General features: G+C 42.6%; 1 long non-coding RNA gene across 1 annotated transcript in view; it reads right to left on the bottom strand.

Moving 5' to 3' along the window:
- Positions 1–522: 522 nt before the first annotated feature.
- The window catches only part of LOC122464958, an 82,217-nt gene continuing 62,509 nt past the window's right edge, over positions 523–20,230 (bottom strand). The window contains exons 2-3 of the long non-coding RNA XR_006289425.1: positions 1,388–1,497; positions 523–1,116 (exon numbers count right to left, since the gene is read on the bottom strand). This is a non-coding gene — a long non-coding RNA (uncharacterized LOC122464958). The remainder of the gene's footprint in view (positions 1,117–1,387; positions 1,498–20,230) is intronic.

Genomic DNA, 20,230 nt, shown 5'->3' with positions numbered 1-20,230 from the left:
GGAAAATTTTGAGGAGCAGGAGGCAAAGGCAGACATGGAGGTAACACCTCACATGAATCTCTCCTCATTGCTGCATGAGTCTCTAATGCCTCCACCACCATCCATGGCAAATAACTTTAGATAATTTCAGGAGCTGATGAAGTGCATAGTGGATATATGTTTCAAATCACTATAGCGAAGGTCCAAGACTCTCATCATAAGCTCCTGGACATTTTACATGCTTCAGCTTCTGCACCTTCAGCCCTTCTTGTGAATCTGGGTTTATTAGAACTTGCTAAGACTATCTGGCAGACTCTGGCTACAGCATCCACTACCTGTAAATGTGCCAACAAAAATATTATGTTCTAGCCAAGTACTCAGAGTCTTTACTGAATTCTCTGGTTGTGGAAACAGTAAATAAGTGTGATAGACAGCACAAAACAAAGTCCTCTCATTACAGCAAGGAGCAGAAGTGACTTCATCTCTTCAGTCGCAAGAGTTACTCCTCTGTAACACTGCATTTCAAACCACCAAGTGCTCAGCCTTGTTTTGACATATCTGAATTACAATAAATTCAACACCTTTATTGTGCATTTGCCAGAGGAACACTGCAAACAATTTAAGGACATCAATGAAGGGCAACTCTTAATGAGAACATTATTACAGTCCTCCTTATATGCAGCTGATATGGCAACCTGGTCCATTTCCACCATGATCATGATGTGACAACCATCTTGGCGCTAGGTGTCCAGTTTCTTTTGGGAATCGCAGAATACTGCTGAGGACCTCCCTTTGGATGGCCACAAGTATTCTCTAAATCGACTGATGAGTTGCTTCAAATTTTGAAGGACTCGAGGGCTACCCTTAGATCCCTCAAAATGTATACACCTGCAAATAAAAGAAAATTTAGCAAGTCTCAAATATCCCATTGATCTTCCCAATTCATTTCTCGAATTTCCACAGGCCACATGAACAACCAGCCAAGAGACCAAGATACTCAAAGAAGCCAACCAGCTGCCACAGCTACTTCATCCCAGCCATCCATGTTGTCAGCTAAATGACAATTTTGATGGCTTGGTTCAGGCTCTCAACCATCTTCTGCACTATCCTCCCCTCCTCCACCACTCTGGATACAGCCTGTATGGGAGAGAACAAAATCCAACAAATGGGCTTTGGAAGTAAACACATCCTGTTATTCATTCATTTTGCCTCCATCTCTCCCACCCAACCCCTTTCCATGTCCCTTGTCAGGGATTCCTCTAACAATCATTTGCTGAGATCGGAAGTCACTACTCTTCTACATTTAGGGGCTATAAAACCAGTTCAGTCTAGCCTTCCTTATTTCATGGACAAGGCCCGGGTCATTTTAATTGCACTGACTTGGACAAGATAAGCTTGGTATCCTTACCTCATTAAGCTTGCTTTTCATCCACCAATGAAACTTCCAATCAGTTACATCTGTTGTCTCAGCATGCTGGTCAGACACTTCAATCCAATCTTGCAGTTTGACTCCAGCTCCTAAATGGTATTCATCAGACAATGGCTCTATCAGGTTGTAGCACCTCCTCGAGGTGTACCTTTAAAAGACTGGATTTTTCACATAACTGAAATTGTAGAATTACCCATTCCCCAGGAAAATTTATTTAATATATGTTGTCCCACTGAAATTTTCCACGGAAAGTTGTTAATTTTCATTGTTAGTTTTCATTTCAGTAGTCAGGGGGGTGGCGGGTAGTGGAAACACTTTTAAGCTAGCTCTAGTTATTACATTTTAGGACATTCCCAAATCATATCAGCACAATAGCTTAACCTGCTGCATTTGCATGTTTATATATTTTATTACACCATTTCTATCAAGACTAATGTGATTTCACATGCATGTACAAGAAGAATAGGGTTTAACTGTAAATGCCCAATGCATTTAACTCTCAGTTTCTTATTTATCAGTATGAAACTTCTGTAACAAGTGATATTTCCAAATTTATAAGCCTACAGAGAATATATCAAATCTCCATTAAGAAGCTTAAATTCCAATTTATATCTGTCAACCATTTCCCCCATTGAGGAAAATGTCTGGTACTTCATTTAGGTGAAAGAAAAAAAAAAGGGACTGATTTATGCAAACCTAACCTATAACCATTAATTTAAATTTCCACCAATATTGAAATAAATCCATCATTCCTAGTAAAATGCCTTGTATCTTTCAGTTTATGATGTTACGCACACAATATATTACACCATATAAATATGAATCCAGATTAATTTTTGTTTTATAGCTTCTGATATCTCAAAGAAATTGCCATCGTTCACTTGGGGCTATGTTGTCTTATCTCCCATTCAGAGTCCAGGTTTTATTTTTTTTTATAGTATAAATTTTATGGCAGACATATTTATCACACAAATAAGCAACATCTCTTCCTACATTACAGATCAGCCTCTTCATTTTTAAATCTATATGACAAAGAACTGAAAGATTTAGTTCTGCACTAACTTGACAGCATACTGAATGAGGCACCAGATTTGATTTTTCACAACAGAAAGCAAGTTTCAACTACTGCTTAAAGATCATATGAGCTTGTGGACACCAATTCAGCAAAGCATCTGAACACGTGTTTAGGTCCATCCCAATTCAGCAAAGCACTTAAGCTTGTGCTGCTGAATAAGGATGGACTGCTGAATTGGGACCACAGTGAAGGTAGCCATGGAAATCTGCTCTAATTTCACCCTCTTCTCCTACTCTATATACACCTCTCAACAGCCTGCCTGTTTTGCAGTTGCCATTTAACACCATGGCCAAGCTGCAAGGAAGTACCACTGGTAGCATTTATCTTTAAGAGATGCGTCAAACAGATCCCACTGCTTCTTTGGCAGCAGCACTGAGCAGTTTCTGAGAAGCAGCGGGCTGTCCTCAAGTAAAATATATTGTGGAAGAGGGAGAAAACAGAGAGGGAATGCAGAGGAGAATGCCTCTTTTGCCAGCCTTTCTGTAAATCCCTACAGCCATTAATATTAAATGAAGGGAGAGTAATAGCTGCAATTTCCTGTGTGTCTAGGGCATTCTATTAAAAATAAAATAACCAACAAAGTGATTTTTAGAAAAAAGAATGATAATCTATACACCTTAAAATGGACAATGGACAATGCACAGGTTAACAATCCATTCATCAGGCTGCCATTTGTTTCAGCCTCCCACTTGCTGCAGCATGAATTCATGTTGTTTTGTAATTTAAATGTAACCACTCTCCCCAGGCATGCCTCAAGCCTTCTCTCCCGGTGCTTGCTAATCAGAAACCTGTGGCTTCTCTCCCCACCTCACATGGGTGGAGTCCTTGGTTCTTTATTTTGGCACCTGGTGCCCACAGCCAAAGTGACTCCTCTGTGCGCCTGGGACACAAGGGGTGCCCTCCCTTGGGAAAATGACCAGTACTACTATCCTATTTGCCAGGAATATAACCCAGTACATGAACACCACAACAGATTAATACCAGCCCCAACCAATGAAGTGCCACACACAGAATAATACTACACAGGGAACTTAGCTGGGGACAGGACACAGAGGCTCTAGGGAAGGAAAGGATTAAGATTAACAAAAATACTAAAACATCAACAATAAAACATGCTCCTCACCTCCCTACATGCAGCACTGCACACAACCCCCAGCACCCTTCCTTGCAGATGGGACTCTGAGCATAAGCCCTGCAATGAATGCTGCAGGGCTGTGAACGTTGGCCAGTGTAAACAAAAAGAGAGGAGTTCCCTTATGAGGTCTTCACCCCTGTGTGGGGCAGGGTCCTCTCCTGGCTCCCTGGTCTGTCCCTTACACCAAGATTGAAGCAATATTCAGTTTACTCCGAGTCCCAAAGAATGATTACCCTAGGTCAATTGCACCTTAAACCTCACTCCAAAGACAACAGTTGTAGTCAATTCTATAGGAAATTCTACAGAAATTTAATAGGAAAGGGAAACGAGAGTTATTTATAAGGTTAAAGCATGTAAACATATACACAAGTCACAATCTTAATTTTCAAATGGTAATAGAAGCTTTTATAATAAAGGAAGCTTTATCCGTCCTTTAGGGCTAACCCAGGATAAGCAGCTGGAGATCTCTTGCGTATGTCTAGAAAATCTTGTCCCCAGAGTCCAAGCAGCTTAGAGCTTCCTAGTTCCTTTTGTTTGGGATTTTTATCCCCCTCTTGCCACATGCTCTGAGATGCAAACTCAGCTGATGGGAGGAATCCATTTGCATGACTAATCTTCATAGTGAGGAGTGCAGAAGAACAAAGTCTTTTTACTCCTGGGGGAATTCTGCATCACTGTGCAATGGAGAATTTTGCAGAAATTAATTTTTTTGCATAATTTCCTTTCCTCCCACTAGGGGCCGCTGGACCTGGCAGAGCCCAGCTCACACATAGAGGACACTGTGAGGGGGGTGGGGGAGAGGGAGCTAGAGGGTTCCTCACAGCTGCAGTTCCCAGCATGCTCTGATGGAAGGAGACAGCGGTGTGCAGGGAACTCCACACAAGCCTGGGACACATAAGCAGGCTGTTTCTCCTTCTGGATCCCTGGGCAGTAGGGTGACAGGTGTCTAGGCTGGGGGGGCATGGCTGGGTTCTGGGAGGGAGGGGGCTGGTGGCAGGCTAGGGGGGTACCACTGGGCTCTGGAGGGGAGGGAGTGCAGGTATCTGGGCTAGGGGGGCCCCCACAGCTGGACTTGGGGAGAGGGGTTGTGGGTGTCTGGTCCCCTAGCTGGGCTCTGGGGAGGGCAGAGAAACAGGAACTGGGTTGTCATAAGGGTTTCTTTAACTCTCTACTCCTGGGGGAATTTGTGTGTGTCTGTATTGTTACAGACATACTTGCTTACAGGTATTTTGTAATACATTACCAGAATAATTGGAACTGGCATGATTATGTAGTATTCTTTTGACAAAGAATATTTGCAGAATTTTAAAATATTGTGTACAGAATTTTTTTTGGCGCAGAATTCCCCCAGGAGTCCATCTAGTGTTGAATGGCCTTTCCTGTTGAGAAGGATATAAGACTCTGTTGCAGGTCAGCAGTTCACACTATTTAACGTCTCTCTTCTCTCTGGTGATTTACATAGTCTCAGAGGCTCACAATACAACCACTCAAATATAACCTTATAGTGTGGCATACAGATATTATAAGAAAGATTAATGCATGGAGCAACTCACAAGCATTAAATAAAGTCTAAACACTAAAGAGACAAGGTGGGTGAGCTCATATATGGACAGAATTTGATCCAAAGAAAGCTATTCCCTCACCCACATTGTATCTCTAATATCTTGGGACCAAACATGGCTACAACACAACACAACGTTCTTATAATTTGAATACCTATTTCAACAATACTAACACAGCTGGAGCCAATCTGGTTCACTTGGATGTATTTGTCAGTGTTCATTTGAGACATGGGTACTTTGGCATGAGCTGGCACCTGCCTGCCAACGTCACAATCACTGCACTCCCCAGTGAATTCACACAGAAAAATAAAAGATAAAAGCACCATATCACCCAGAGGCGAACGCTTTTCACAAAAGGATGACTCCATATCTGTCCTCTCAGTTCTCAGCCTCAAAGGAAACCTGCACAAACACCTTCAAAAGATGTATCTGGAGCTAAATTCATAACTTTGTGAGAAACTAAAAATCATGGACTCAGTAAAGACTGAATTTATGGCTCATTACAGCAGTCTGTAACCCAGTAGCCCTCTTTTGTCCTACAGCTGCGAAGGTGTTAACTGCTCACCACATTGTGAATGTTCTCTTGCAACATGTTATCTTTTCTGCCTTGTATTTAGCTATGACACTGAGTACCTTTTCCAGACCCAAAGAGGAGCTCTGTGTAAGCTTCTCTCTCACTAAGGGAAGTTGTCCATTAAAAAATTACCTTAACCACCTTGTCATTCATATTCCAATACACTTATACATCCTTAGGCCATTTTATACCCACTTATTGATATGTAAATGATTGTAAGGTAGTTTAAGCCAGTGTAATTAGTCTTCAAGAAACTTGAAGATGCAAATGGAAGCAGCAGTGGCCTAATTTAATTTACACATTCTCGCAACATCATTTTAGTTGCTTTTCTTGCTATACCAGCAAGAAAAGCTGAATTACACCAGTCTAGAATCCTTCACACTCAGGGTGGATCTACACGTAAAAAGCTGCAGTGATGCAGCTGCACTGCTATAGTGCTTCAGGGCATGTCTACACTAAAAAATTATGTTATAATTATGTACAAGTTATGTCTGCATACAGGCGCTGCAGTAATTAAATCACTTGTGTGTGTCCACACTATGCTCCTTGTGTCAGCGGTGTGCATCCTCACCAGTAGCACTTCCACCAATTTAACTGTCAGTGTGAAGCATTGTGGGAAGCTTCTGAAAACCAGTAATAGTCAACGTAAGCAACGCAGGGTCTACACTGACACTGCACTGACCTAACTACATCAACCTAAGTGCTATGCCTCTCACGGAGAGGGAGTTATTGTCAGTGTAGTGGGTGAGTTACATCGGTGGGAGCTACAGTTTAGTGTAGACACTTAGGCTACGTCTTCACTACCCATCAGATCGGCAGGTAGTGATCGATCTATCGGGGATCGATTTATTGCTTCTTGTCTAGTCGCGATAAATTGATCCCCGAATTGACGCCTGTACTCCACCTCAACAGGAGGAGTAAACGGAGTTAGCGGGGGAGCCGCCGCGGTCGACTCGCCACCGTGAGGCCTGCCAGGTATGTCGAACTAAGCTACTTCAACTTCAGCTACGCGAATAGCGTAGCTGAAGTTGCATATCTTAGTTCGAACCCCCGCCCCCACTGTAGCCCAGGCCTTAGAGTTTGGTTGACGTAAGCTGCCTTATGTCAATCTAACTGTAGTGTAGACCAGGCCTAAATTGGCATAGTGAGGCAGCTACATTGGTAGGAGCCAAATTTTAGTGTAAACACTTAGGTTGATGAAAGGCAGCTTACAATCAACCTAACTCTGTAGTGTAGACCAGGTCTTAGTGAAGATGCTACTACACGAATGGGAGAGCTTCCCCCATCGGCGTAATCCACCTCCGTGAGAGGTAGTCGCTATGTCGATGGGAGAAGCTCTCCTGTTGGCATAGTACTGTCTACACCGGAGGTTAGGTCAATATAACTGCATTGCTCAGCAATGATGGCAAAGAGTGGGTGCGAGTTTCATGTTGGTAAGATCAAGTGAGTCTAAATCAGTTGGTCTAAGGCAACTCAGAGAGATTCTAATGGCTGGTCTACACTGGAAACTTACATCAGTATAGGTTCAGCTCTCATCCACATTCCTGAAAGACGTAGATATACTGACCTAACCCTGGGTTTAGAGCAGGGGAGGGCAAACTACGGCCCGCGAGCCGGATCCAGCCATCAGGGTTTTCAATTGCCATCAATTGCCAGCCCCGTGGCACAGCAGGGCTAAGGCAGGCTCCCTGCCTGCCCTGGCCCTGCACCACTCCCGGAACCAGCCGGCACCATGTCCCTGCGGCCCCTAGGGGAGGGGAGGGCAGAGGGCTCCATGCACTGCCCTCGCCTGCAGGCACTGCCCCCAGCAGGTCCCATTGGCTGGGGATGGGGAACCATGGCCAATGGGAACTTCAGGGGTGATATCTGCAGGTGAGGGCAGCATGCAGTGGAGCCACCTGCCCCACCCTACACCCAGGAGCCACTTCCGTGAGTGGCACGCGGCCAGGGCATGCAGGGAGCCTACCTTAGCCCCACTGCACACTGCTGCTACCCTGGAGCTGCTCAAGGTAAGTGGTGCCAGGCTGGAGCCTGCACCCCAAACCCCTCCCTGCACCCCACATCCCAACCCCCCTGCCTTGAGTCCCCTAACCTCCTACCTTGAGCCTCCTGCTGCACCTCTCCTGCACCCCAATCCCCTGCCCCAGCCCAAAATTCATGGCCCTGCATACAATTTCCCAACCCAGATGTGGCCCGAGGGCCACAAAGTTTGCCCACCCCTGGTGTAGACAGTGCTCAGTTGATGAATTCTTCTGTTGACTTAGCTGCTGCCTCTCGGGGAAGTGGATTACCTACACCAATGGGAGAACCGACACCCCTCCTCTTGGGGTAGGTATTGTCTACACTGAAGTGCTACAGCAGCGTTACAGCACTGTAGCTATGCTGCTGTAGCATTTTAAGGCCTGGTTTATAGTTGTAAATTAGGTCAATATAACTAGGTCGCTCAGAGGTGTGAAAAATCCACCCCCCCCCCAAGCAATGCAGTTAAACTGACCTAACTCCATGTGACTGGGAGAATTCTCCTGCCAGCTAGCTGCTGCCTCTCTGGGAGGTAGAGTACCTACACTGATGGGAGATCCCCTCCTGTTGGCATAGCCTCTTCATTGAAGAACTATAGAGTTTTAAGTGTTCATAAGCCGTAAATGTAAACATGGGTTATGTCTCCACTACGGCCCTTACAGCGACACTTACTGCTGTAAGGTCTCCTGCATAGCCACTCTTTGCTGGTGGGAGAGCGCTTTCCTGCTGGCGTAATTAAATCACCCCCAATGAGCCTCTCTTGCCAACATAGCACTGTCCACACCAGCACTTTTGTTTTTTCCCCCCCGACACCTCTGCCTGACAAAAGTTTTGCCAACAAAAGTGCTAGTGTAGACAAAGCCTTAGTTGGTTTAACATGTATACTCAGGCAGCCAGAAGGTGGTGTACATCACACTAACATTAACAGTCTCTAAACTGTCTTAGATCCATTCTGCCTTATACTTAAGAGGGCAAAGCTGATGAGAAATAATGTGCGAAAATAATTACTTTATCAAAATGGATTATCCTCTACTCAAAATTCCCAAAAGCAATTTAACATTTATATATTGGTATAGCAGGCTGTGAACAGAGCTGGACAAAAATGGTAAGAATGTTTTGTAAAAGCAAATTGAGAGAAAGTTTTTTCTTTCATTCAAAATATTGTGAACATTTTCATTTTTTAATTTAAAAAAAAGATACTTTTGTGCAGGTCTCGGCTGGCTGTAGGTAGCCAGCACTGGGCTGGTTCTCTGTCTCCCTGATCACATACTAAATCCCACAATAGTTCAAAATCTCTGTGTGCAGTGAGTGGGAGTTGATTTGAGACTCCGCAGACTGTGCTGCTCCTCTCTCAGCTCCAAACTCGGTCAACAGTCAAACAGCCCCAAAGTGAAACCAAAACTAACCCCTTTGTCTCTGCAGCAGCCCATCTCCTGCCACTGAGCAGTCCTAGCACCTCATTGGCTCAGCAAACTGTCTATATAAATCACTCCATCCAAAGTTTCCACTCTATAATGTCCCCACCCTGGACCATAAGCAGGCTAAGAAATGGTGTCTGGAGACTCTGAAGCCATTGTTGCTATAGTCCAGAGGTTAGGATCTCTAGAAGTACTTGCCTAAACACATTTGGGGATAAATGTGAGTTTAGCAAACAGGATATAGCAAATTAAGATACACCTTTCCCAAGAGTATCTCTGTGGTTCCTTTGAGGAGTACCCACTAGGAAGGTGTGTGTCACAGTTTCAGGTTAAGTGCACCTGTATTTCCCCTTCTGTGGTCTCAAGAGCACCCACTTAAAGGTTTCCAGCTCCCAGACATCCCCTCTTTTGGGAGGGGACATGTATCTCACAGCCTTTTGACTGGGGTTTTGAAAGCTGCACAGCTCTCTGCCTTACATTGCGAGGTTCCCATCAAGCCAGTCTGCCTAAAAGCCAGAGTCTGTGCTTTGCTTTTTCTCTGAGAGCTATGAACAGTGTATTGCCAGAAGTTACAAATCATCACACAGCTCCTTTTAAGAACGCCTATTTATTCTTAAGGTAAAAGCCACACAGAGAAAGCATATACATATAAAACAAAGAAAGAACTTACACACATGCTCAAAAGTTCAAAGGTCACCCACAACTCCAACGAAGGGCTCTGGTAGGTGTCAGTCCTTCAAACCCCACAAATGGGTTTTTCTTGTGGTTAGACATTCATATCAGTCTTTAGATTGGGAACCAGAAGGAAAGCTGGGTAGAGTGGCCTTTTCTTTATAGTTTGGGCTTTTGATCTCCAATCTCTGAGAGCAGATAATCACCAGTCAATGTTCCTCTCAGGGTGTAGCTTCAAAAAGGTTGGGTGTTTTGTTTTTTGGCATGACATGGTTGTCACATTACTCACTATCCAGGGATTCCCCAGGAAGCCCACTTAATACGTATTGTCCCAAAAGTCCATGTTTGTCTAGCACATTTCAAAATAGTCATAAAAATAAAGGGAACCTCTCTGTATACAGTGCTATAAAATCCCTCCTGGCCAGAGGCAAAACCCTTTCACCTGTAAAGGGTTAAGAAGCTAAGAGAACCTCTTTGGCACCTAACCAAAATGACCAATGAGGAGATGGCAAGGTTCCTTCCCCACTCTGAACTCTAGGGTACAGTTGTGGGGACCTGCATGAAAGACCCCCTAAGCTTATTCTTACCAGCTTAGGTTAAAAGCTTCCCCAAGGTACAAACTTTGCCTTGTCCTTGAACCCTATGCTGCCACCACCAAGCATGTTAAACAAAGAACAGGGAAAGAGCCCACTTGGAGACTTCTTCCCCCAAAATATCCCCCCCAAGCCCTACACCCCCTTTCCTGGGGAAGGCTTGATAAAAATCCTCACCAATTTGCATAGGTGAGCACAGACCCAAGGGAACATAAGAACAATGAAAAAGCAATCAGGTTCTTAAAAGAATTTTAATTGAAGTAAAAGAATCACCTCTGTAAAATCAGGATGGTAAATACCTTACAGGGTAATCAGATTCAAAACAGAGAATCCCTCTAGGCAAAACCTTAAGTTACAAAAAGACACAAAAACAGGAATATACATTCCATTCATTCAGCATAACCTATTTTACCAGGCATTTAACAAAAGGAAATCTAATGCATTTCTTACTAGATTACTTACTAACTTAACAGAAGTTCTGAAGAGCATTCCTGATCTGTTCCCAGCAAAAGTATCACACAGACAGACCCACCCTTTGTTCCTCCCCCCCCTCCCCCCTGCACTCCAGCTTTGAAAGTATCTTGTCTCCTCATTGGTCATTTTGGTCAGGTGCCAGCGAGGTTATCTTAGCTTCTTAACCCTTTACAGGTTAAAGGGTTTTGCCTCTGGCCAGGAGGTATTTTATAGCTCTGTATACAGAAAGGTGGTTACCCTTCGCTTTATATTTATGACAGGGGACAAGATACTTTCAAATCAGGATGGGGGGGGGGGGAACAAAGGGTCTTGTGTGCTTTTGCTGGGAACAGATCAGGAATGCAGTCTCAAACTCTTAAGTTAGTACGTAATCTAGCTAGAAATGCATTAAATTTCCTTTTGTTTAATGGCTGGTAAATACACTGTACTGAATGAAATGCGTATTCCTGTTTGTGTCTTTTTTTTTTTTTAAACTTAAGGCATGTGCCTACTTGGAAATTCGGCCCTGTATTTGCCCCGCTACATTAGTAAGCTATGATGTACTGACTCTTTAACAGAGCAGCGAACTTATTATCTTCTGTGAACGTCCAGTGGTAAGGGCTCTGTTCACTGATGATTACCTTTTGGCCAAAATCTGGACTGGGAGAGCTTTCAGGAATATGCTAGTGAGGAAGACAGATTGGTGTGGCAGGGAGCTGACACACCGTCTTGTTGCCAGCAAACTCACTCTTATTGAGTTAGTGAGGTATCACAGTGGCTAACTGCTCTAGGTATCCCCAGCAGCGTGTTACCATTGTACAGAATGCCTAGAGCCCCATGGTGCAAGACACTGTACAAACACAATCCCTGCCTAGAATAGCTTACACTCTAAACAGACAGGGCAGATCAAGGATGGGAATTAAAGAAGTAGCACAGAAGGTGAAGTGACATGCCCAAGGTCATACAACAGGTCAGTGGCAGAACCAAAACTAGAACCTATGTCTCCTGAATCAGAGTTGCATTCTGCCTGCTGGACTATGCTTCCTCTTTGTGTGTATGACATAAGGTCTTTCCAGGGATACCAGATTTTTCCTAGAGTCTTAAAACTATTTCTCATTTTTATACTCCAGTCTCTCACATGATTTGTATTAGGAATCTTCCTCACCATCTTCCTATTCTCTTGCTGATGGCCCTCTTTGACTTCCATTTCTGGGTAATGTAGAGTTCATCACAGGAAAAATACATGAAACAATTCTGTCATGTGCTTACCACACCAAGCATCTAAATCTGGCACCATGGTTTAAGTACACTGCTATTTTTATTTGTGTGCTTGTATTTTCAGATAAGACTTAAAAGCATTAATACTACGTAACAGTTTATTTCCAGATGTACATCTTTTCCTGACTAGTAAAAAAGTTAAGTCACCTAATGCAAAAGAGTTGCTTTATCTTGCTTTCCCCCTATTTAATGTAATGCTGTATGCCCATTTTTCCACAGATTAAAAAAGTCATAAAATCATTCCATGAAATATGGATGAGAAGCATTTAAGCTGCCAGAAATCGCTTGTCTCTGTAATGAACAAAACTTTTCAAACAATTTGCATAACTCTTCTTATGCTCCTTGTGATGGAAGAAAGTTCTGCCAAGTACATTAGAATTTGAAGACAGGTTTCAGAGTGGTAGCTGTGTTAGTCTGTATCAGCAAAAACAATGAGGAGTCCTTGTGGCACCTTAGAAACTAACACATTTATTTGGGCATAAGCTTTCATGAGCTAGAACCCACTTCATCAGATGCAAAAGAATAAAATGGACACAAATCTGACATCAGGAATTATGACATTCAAAAACATTCAATTCAAGAACACTTCAATCTCCCTGGACACTCAATAATAGACTTAAAAATGGCAATTCTTTAACAACCAAAAACCTTCTAAAACAGCCTCCAGTTAGAAACTGCAGAACTGGAATTAATTTGCAAACTGGACACCATCAAATTAGGCCTGAATAAAGGCTGGGAGTGGATAGATCATTACAAAAACTAATTTCCCCATACTGTTACTCAACACCTTCTTGTCAACTGTTTGAAATGGACCACCCGCATTAGCACTACAAAAGTGATTTTTCCTTCCATGGTATTCTACTGTTAATTGAATTGTCTCATTAGCACTGACCCCACACTTGGTAAGGCAACTCCCATCTTTTCATGTACGGTGTATACCTTCTACTGTATTTTCTACTCCATGCATCTGATGAAGGGGGTTCTAGCCCACAAAAACTTATGCCCAAATACATTTGTTAGTCTAAGGTGCCACAAGGACTCCTCGTAGAATTTGTAGAGATGCTCAAACAATCCCCAAGGAGAGCCAAATATATGCATTTTTTACATGATTTGGTGGGAATCCTCATGGATTGGATTCCAGTCCTACAACTGATAGCATCCAGGAGGAGTGCTATGCCTGCCCCCACTCCATCAACTTCATTGGGAATTTGTGTGTGATCAGCAGTCTGCCAGTGAACTATCAGTGACAGAAGCAGGGCCTTAGAGGGTTTATGCTGACTTTCTAAAGGTGTGTTTATTAAAGAAAGTCACTGGCCGGAGGTCTGGAAGCCATGCCTATGTGGGTATCTAGTTGCTCAGACTCTAAGGTGATGGTAGGAGAAAAAACTGCCCTCTCCTAAATAACCTACTCCAAAGCTCGAGTCTTTACGAATCTTCTCCAGCTCCTCAAATATTGAGAATTATATTTTGTATTAATCTGTAGCCATTAGTAACACATTTCAATAAACCTTTAACTGGCATGGTTGTGCATCAGATAATATTGTCATTGCTATTTATAACCACAACCCAATTAGAGAGCTGCTGGCTTAGATATTTATTCTGCCTGCCTACATTGTGAACCAAGGATTCAAGCTCACAAAAAGAGAAGAGGAAAAAGATGGTCAAACAAAAGAAGGCAACAATACTCCATATAAATAGACGCTATAACAGAATGGAGAAAAACTATGGAACCTGAATACAGATCATCCCTCTGATCTACTAATTAGCCCAACTTGAACAACAGACGAGACTTTAATTTAATGAATTAATGCCAAATTGCTCTCTTTCATTCAAGTCACCTTGCATTTTATTAATCAAATCTGGCTACTACTCTCATGTCCAAATACCAGTCCTTAGCACCAGGGACAGATTTTTCTCTGCTTTCTCAGTGGAAAGCCTTTGAGCCCTAAATAATTCAATTTCTGTCTACCTTTTAAATCTTCTCGTATCAATGATGTAAAATAAAAAAGCCATGCAAAAGGATAAACTGAGATTTCCCAGACACCTTGTAGGACAAGCCTTGACAGTTACATCTAAAACTATTAGGCTGTAAAAAGCTATTTAAGGATCAGCTTTATTCCCACAGAAACCAGCAGTGAAAGATCAAGCTCCTGGGCCCCAAATCCTGCAACCAGATGTGCATGGACTGACCCCTGTGCTGTCCAGAATCCCACTGAAGTGGGATGCTGGCTGGTCTCTGGGGTCCACCATTGCAGACATGATAACAAGACTGGAGCATTAGATTTTAAGTTTTTCCAAACAGTGACTGTACCTTTCTACATCATACAGCACCTAGAAAGGATAAATAAATAAATGTAATCCTGCTCACTGTTATTACATTTTGGGACACCAACATGATAAACACTTAAATTGCTTGTTTTGATGATCTTTCTGTGGAATTCAGTGGTTTGCCTCATTTAATAATGAATTCCCATACGGAAATGCTGCTAGTGGGTACATAAACCCTGCAAATAGAGAAGTACATTCCAAATTGAGCGTTAAAGTGAATGATAAAATAGTTTTTCTATGCACATGGCATCTTATTAGCGTTGTCTAAGTATGTGTGACCCTCTAGGTAATTTCTGAAGGTAAATGATCAGTTTTTCAGCACTCTCGGGTTGCAGAATAAATTAGAACGACAGCCAGACGCTACCAGTAACTTCTCATTTTTCCATGAAGCCCTACGAAAACGAAGGCTAGGATTTTTAAAGGCAGCTAAGGCAGTTAGGCCCCAAATCCAATTGAAATTAAGTGCCCTGGATAAGGCAGCTTGCTTGAATTGGGGACTCAAAAACTACAGAAAGACCAGTAAATCACAGTGGTCAGATGAGTTTCACTATCCACTAGCTGTTCTAAAGGAACAGTAGGTGGGCATTTTATTTAAATAGATTATGGATCATGTAGACATCTGATATTTTGTTGTGGTTTTGTCTTAAATATTATTTCTTCCCCAGACATGCAGACAGTCTCTCCTCTAGTCTATTTGGTTATTGTCAATGTAGTGTTTATGGAACATCCCATGTTACCTAAATGTGCAGTAACAAAGGTGAGGTCATCCAGAACTTAAATACACCTGTTTCCCAATATTATCTACCTCTATTCTACTGAGGAAACATGGCTGGCTGGGAGAATAGACACCAAGGATTGACTCAAGCTGGTTTGAAGTAGATTAGGCCATTTATGGTTTTGCAGAAAGGCTTCAAAATGTGATCCAAGTGAATGGTGTCATAATGCCTTCGTAAATCTTCAGGTAGCCTGAAATAATAGTTCTAAGAGAGGTGTGAACTGGCCCTATTCACCCTAATGTTGACAATCTAAATATCAGCAGCATTAATGATCCCTCTGCTGATCATATTTAATTGAATCAAATTAAATTGTTTAGCCATCACTTCAAGATGAAGAGGCAGATGTTGAGATGGGGTATAGTGGGGTAGCTCTTTGTTGTCATATTTTGCAAAACTATATGTAACCCACACACCTCCTGGGTGTGGTGTTCTGTCCCATCGTGGGGGAGGGAGAGAGAGAGAGAGCTTTTAGCTCACGTGGTAGCTCATGCACTAAGCTCCAGAGACCCCAGGTTTGATCCCACCTGCCAACAACCAGGGTCTAACGGTGTTACAAGTGGAAGCTCATCCAGGATTTCAACTGGGCAGTCTGAAGCTTGGGACGCGCTTCCTCAGCTAGGGAAAGTATGTAACCTACACACCTCCTGGGTGTGGTGGTCTGTCCCATCTAGTGGCACTGAGACCACTTAGAGAGAGCGAGAGCTATTGAGTGTGCTCTACAGACTTAGCTAACAGCCAGTTGGCTTTTAGCTCATACACTAAGCTCCAGAGGCCCCAAGTCCAATCCCACCCAATGATGATTGGGGGTCCGTCGATGTTACATGTATACACCACTGTCTTTTCGGTGTCACAAACACAAACTTCCCACACCTTCCTGGGAACCAAAAGCCACAGCTGCTCCCGATGCAGGTCTTCAATCCTCCAGCAACTTCTACAATGCAGCTCTTTACTTTCAGAATAAAAAGCTGTGACCCATTGAAAATTGATAATGTGGGGGCAGGTTAAAAATAAATGGAATTTCAGCACAAGGGACTATGAAATGGTTGTTAAACTTCATACTGAATTCTCTGAGCGCCTCAAATTTTAAAATTATAGCTAAATCTGCAGCAGATTTTTCAGATTACTGCACCAAAATTTAATGGAAATAAAGGGGTCCTGACACAACATTTAGATCCAAAAGCTAGTTTGAGTACTTAGAACTTTGCGCCAACACTGTTCAAAGATGAATGAAGAGATTGGGTTGTAATATGGGCCTGAGAGCAGAGTACTCTCGCTCCCTTCCAACTCTGACTCCTGTCTTGGCTCCTCTAAATGCTTCATTCCCTTTAGCCAGCCAACCTTTGTTCCCTCAGTGGCTTCCTTCTTCTACCGCTCTTAATTCATGATGGAGTGCAGTTCAGAAGCTCAGCTGACCTCCTATCACCACCTCTGAGAGGAGGTACTGGTGGGCAGATCAGATTGTGTTTAAGGCACTGCATTGCGACTCAGAATATTTAGATGCAGTTTCCAATCATGCTAACCTACCTGTGTGAACTTGAACTAATCACTACAGTGACTGTGTTGCTGTGGCACCATAGTGCAGATGCTTCCCACAGTGACGGAAGGGGTTTTTCCATCACTATTAGTAATCCATTTCTCTGAGCAGCGGTAGCTCGGACAATGGCAGAATTCTTCCATCGATCTAGCCATGTCTCCTCTAGGGGTTAGGTTGATTTAACCACGGCCCTCAAGGGTGTGAATTTTCCACATCCATAGCTATATTGACCTAACTTTTAAGTGCAGACCAGGCCAAAGTCTGCTACCCATCTGCAAGTGGGATTCGTAGAATTTCCCTACCTGACAAGTGTCTTTGAACCCTAAATACATTAATATACTGTACATGAAATGCCCCATGTCTTCCTATCTCTCTCTATGTATGGAGTACAAACCAAAAGGACAGGGGAAAGGGGCTTCCACTCCTTTAAGAACGTAAGAACAGAAGAATGGCCATACTGGGTCAGACCACAGGTCCATCTAGTATCCTGTCTTCCAACAGTGGCCAATGCCAGGTGCCCCAGAGGGAACGAACAGAACATGTAATCATCAAGTGATCCATCCCCTGTTGCTCATCCCCAGCTTCTGGCAAACAGAGGCTAGAGACACTATCCCTGCCCATCCTGGCTAATGGCCATTGATGGACCTATCCGCCATGAATTTACTTAGTTCTATTTTGAAACTTTTAGTTTTACAGGGCCCAATTCACTAACAATATCCTGAGAAAATCATGACTTTTTCTTTTAATCATGCCTGAATTTGTTCAGCTTTGTATGTGGGCTCAGAATGAAAAGAAAGAAATGAAAGAGATCTAGGTGAATGCAGAGTAGGATATGGGCAAGTTTAAACATACAGTAAAATGTTCACACTTGTGAAACTACATCTGTTTTCCTTGCTAAGACAGGCTCACTCAGATGCTATTAGACATTCCTTTAGTTCAGGGGTTCTCAAACTTCATTGCACTGCGACCACCTTCTGACAACAAAAATTACTACACGACTCCAGGAGGGGAGACCGAAGCCTGAGCTTGCCCAAGCACCATCACCCCAGGCAGGGGGGACCGAAGTCAAAGCCCGAGCCTCACTGCCCTGGGCAGGGGGGTTTGGGCTTTGGCTTTGGCCCAGGGCCCCAACAAGTCTAATGCCAACCCTGGCAACCCAATTAAAATGGGGTCATGAACCACTTTGGGGTCACAACCTGCGGTTTGAGAACTATTGCTTTTGTTACTGCAGTCAGATGGCCAAAAAAGTGCAACATTTTGTAGCCTAGGAGCTTAAATAGAAACAATAAAGGATTTTCAAAGATAGTTTTCTGAGCACTGATAGTTTGTACAATACAAATGGAAGATTGTAAAGTTGGAACTGGAATGAAGAAAACATAGTCCAGGTAAAATCTCAAGTGCAAAATGATCTGCATTTTGTTATTTGTTTCATAGCATGATAGCTGTGTGCAGTATTTTAAAATAAATAAAATGTCAGATTCTGCCTTACAAAAATCATAGAATATCAAGGTTGGAAGGGACCTCAGGAGGTCATCTAGTCCAACCCCTTGCTCAAAGCAGGGCCAATCTCCAATTTTGGCCCCAGATCCCTAAATGGCCCTCTCAAGGATTGAACTCACAACCCTGGCTTTAGCAGGCCAATGCTCAAACCACTGAGCTATCCCTCCCCCAAACTTATAGTTGAATTTAGACTTAGCCTAACAGAAGATGACAATATGTGAAGAGAAAGAATAAGGCTGGTTCAATGGAATCTTGATCCACCACTAGGACTCGGCAGACCTACATGAGTACAATAAATAAAAACCACCACCACCTGTGGCAATAGTTATTAAATATGCCAGTTGTTATGTTATTAAATATGCCAGGGATCCTTTTTAGAAAATCAATTAACTTAATATGTGGCTTGTGTCTCAAATGAAGGGGAAGGGAATAAGGATGATTGTTAAGATTTACATTTCTTATAACATCCGGTACATTGAAATACTGGCATTTGCTTCAGTTCTTTCCAAAAAGTAAATGGTGCACTTGAAAGAATTGTCACATCACATATCATTGGCATGACAAATCCTATCTAATGTATTGTCACCTTTTCCAGTAGTTAATTTAATAAATAGGTTTTATCAAAAGTAAACAGATGGGCCAGAGCTTAAAATACTTAACATGCACATGGAACTCAACATGGTTGGTCTTAACTTATTGGAAGTGAGGATCTTGCTATTAGTTGCCTTTGAAGGATAAGAGAACAATAAAGGAATTACTTCTTCCCCTTCTAGTCCCTTGGCCACAGAGTAAGAGTAGTTTAGACAGTGAGATTAGACATTTGCATGAGATGAAGGGTTTAAAAAAAACAAACCATGCCCCAAACTGTCACTTGCTTTGTGCTTAAAGTTCAATGAAGACCTCGATTGAATATGCAGCTGCAGTCAGAAAAACAAAGGGGAGTTTAGGATACATAGGGAATGAGATGGAAAATACAGAAAATATTTTAATGCCTTTATATAAAATCAATGGTGCTGCCTCATCTGGAATTTATTGTGTGCAATACTGGTTGCCCCATTTAAAAAAGATATTGTAGAATGAGAGAGAGTTCACAGAAGGGTGATGAGAATACTGATTAAGGGCAATGAAAGTCTCACATGAAGGACTGTAAAAAACTGATTGTTGATTTATATACTTCTTATGAGGTCCCCTCTTATTTGCTTCTTTTCTAAGGTAAACAAATGATAAGAGGATTATAGATAATATGTAATTAGAAGAACCCTGTCTCTGATCCACTGAGGCAATTCCTATGTTCAAAGCTAGACCTGTACGTAGATTACCCTCAGATATCTTCCCACCTAGTACCCTAACAAAATCAGGTCAGAATGGAAGGCTGCAGTTGAACTAAGCCTTTTGTCAAAGTTATGGGTCACCAATTTTAGAAGGAGTAAGAACATTATGTTGGTTCTTAAAATGTACTATTCACTGTTTCCCCTGTGGGTCCCCAAGAAAGCATCTGGCTTGTTTTTCAGTTTAATTGATAGCTACATATAAAGTTGCAGAGCATTAATTCACATTAGCCTGGTAGGCAAACAAATACATTTTATGTGGGTGCTGAGTGGGCAAAGGGACGACCACAGAGTCTGTCACAGTTATCCACTAATGCTCAATTTGTTCTCATTCAGCTTGACCCTCTGCAGACTACATTATAGAGGCAGAGCTATATTACCTAGGAACTTTTCCAAGTTAGCCTTCAAGAAACCAAGCTATTCAATGGATGCACAACACAGTGTTCCTTACTCTTTCACCGTCCCACTAACAGCCCTTAGTGTGGTACTTTGAGTACACATTGGACGGTAAGCAGATCTTACCAAGAACAGGACTGAATTTCATTCCCAGTACCTTTAGCGCCAAGGAAACCGGTAG

The sequence above is a fragment of the Chelonia mydas genome, chromosome 3 (genome assembly GCF_015237465.2).
Source record: "Chelonia mydas isolate rCheMyd1 chromosome 3, rCheMyd1.pri.v2, whole genome shotgun sequence".
Lineage (NCBI taxonomy): Eukaryota > Metazoa > Chordata > Testudines > Cheloniidae > Chelonia > Chelonia mydas.
This window is presented reverse-complemented; position numbering and strand designations above follow the sequence as displayed.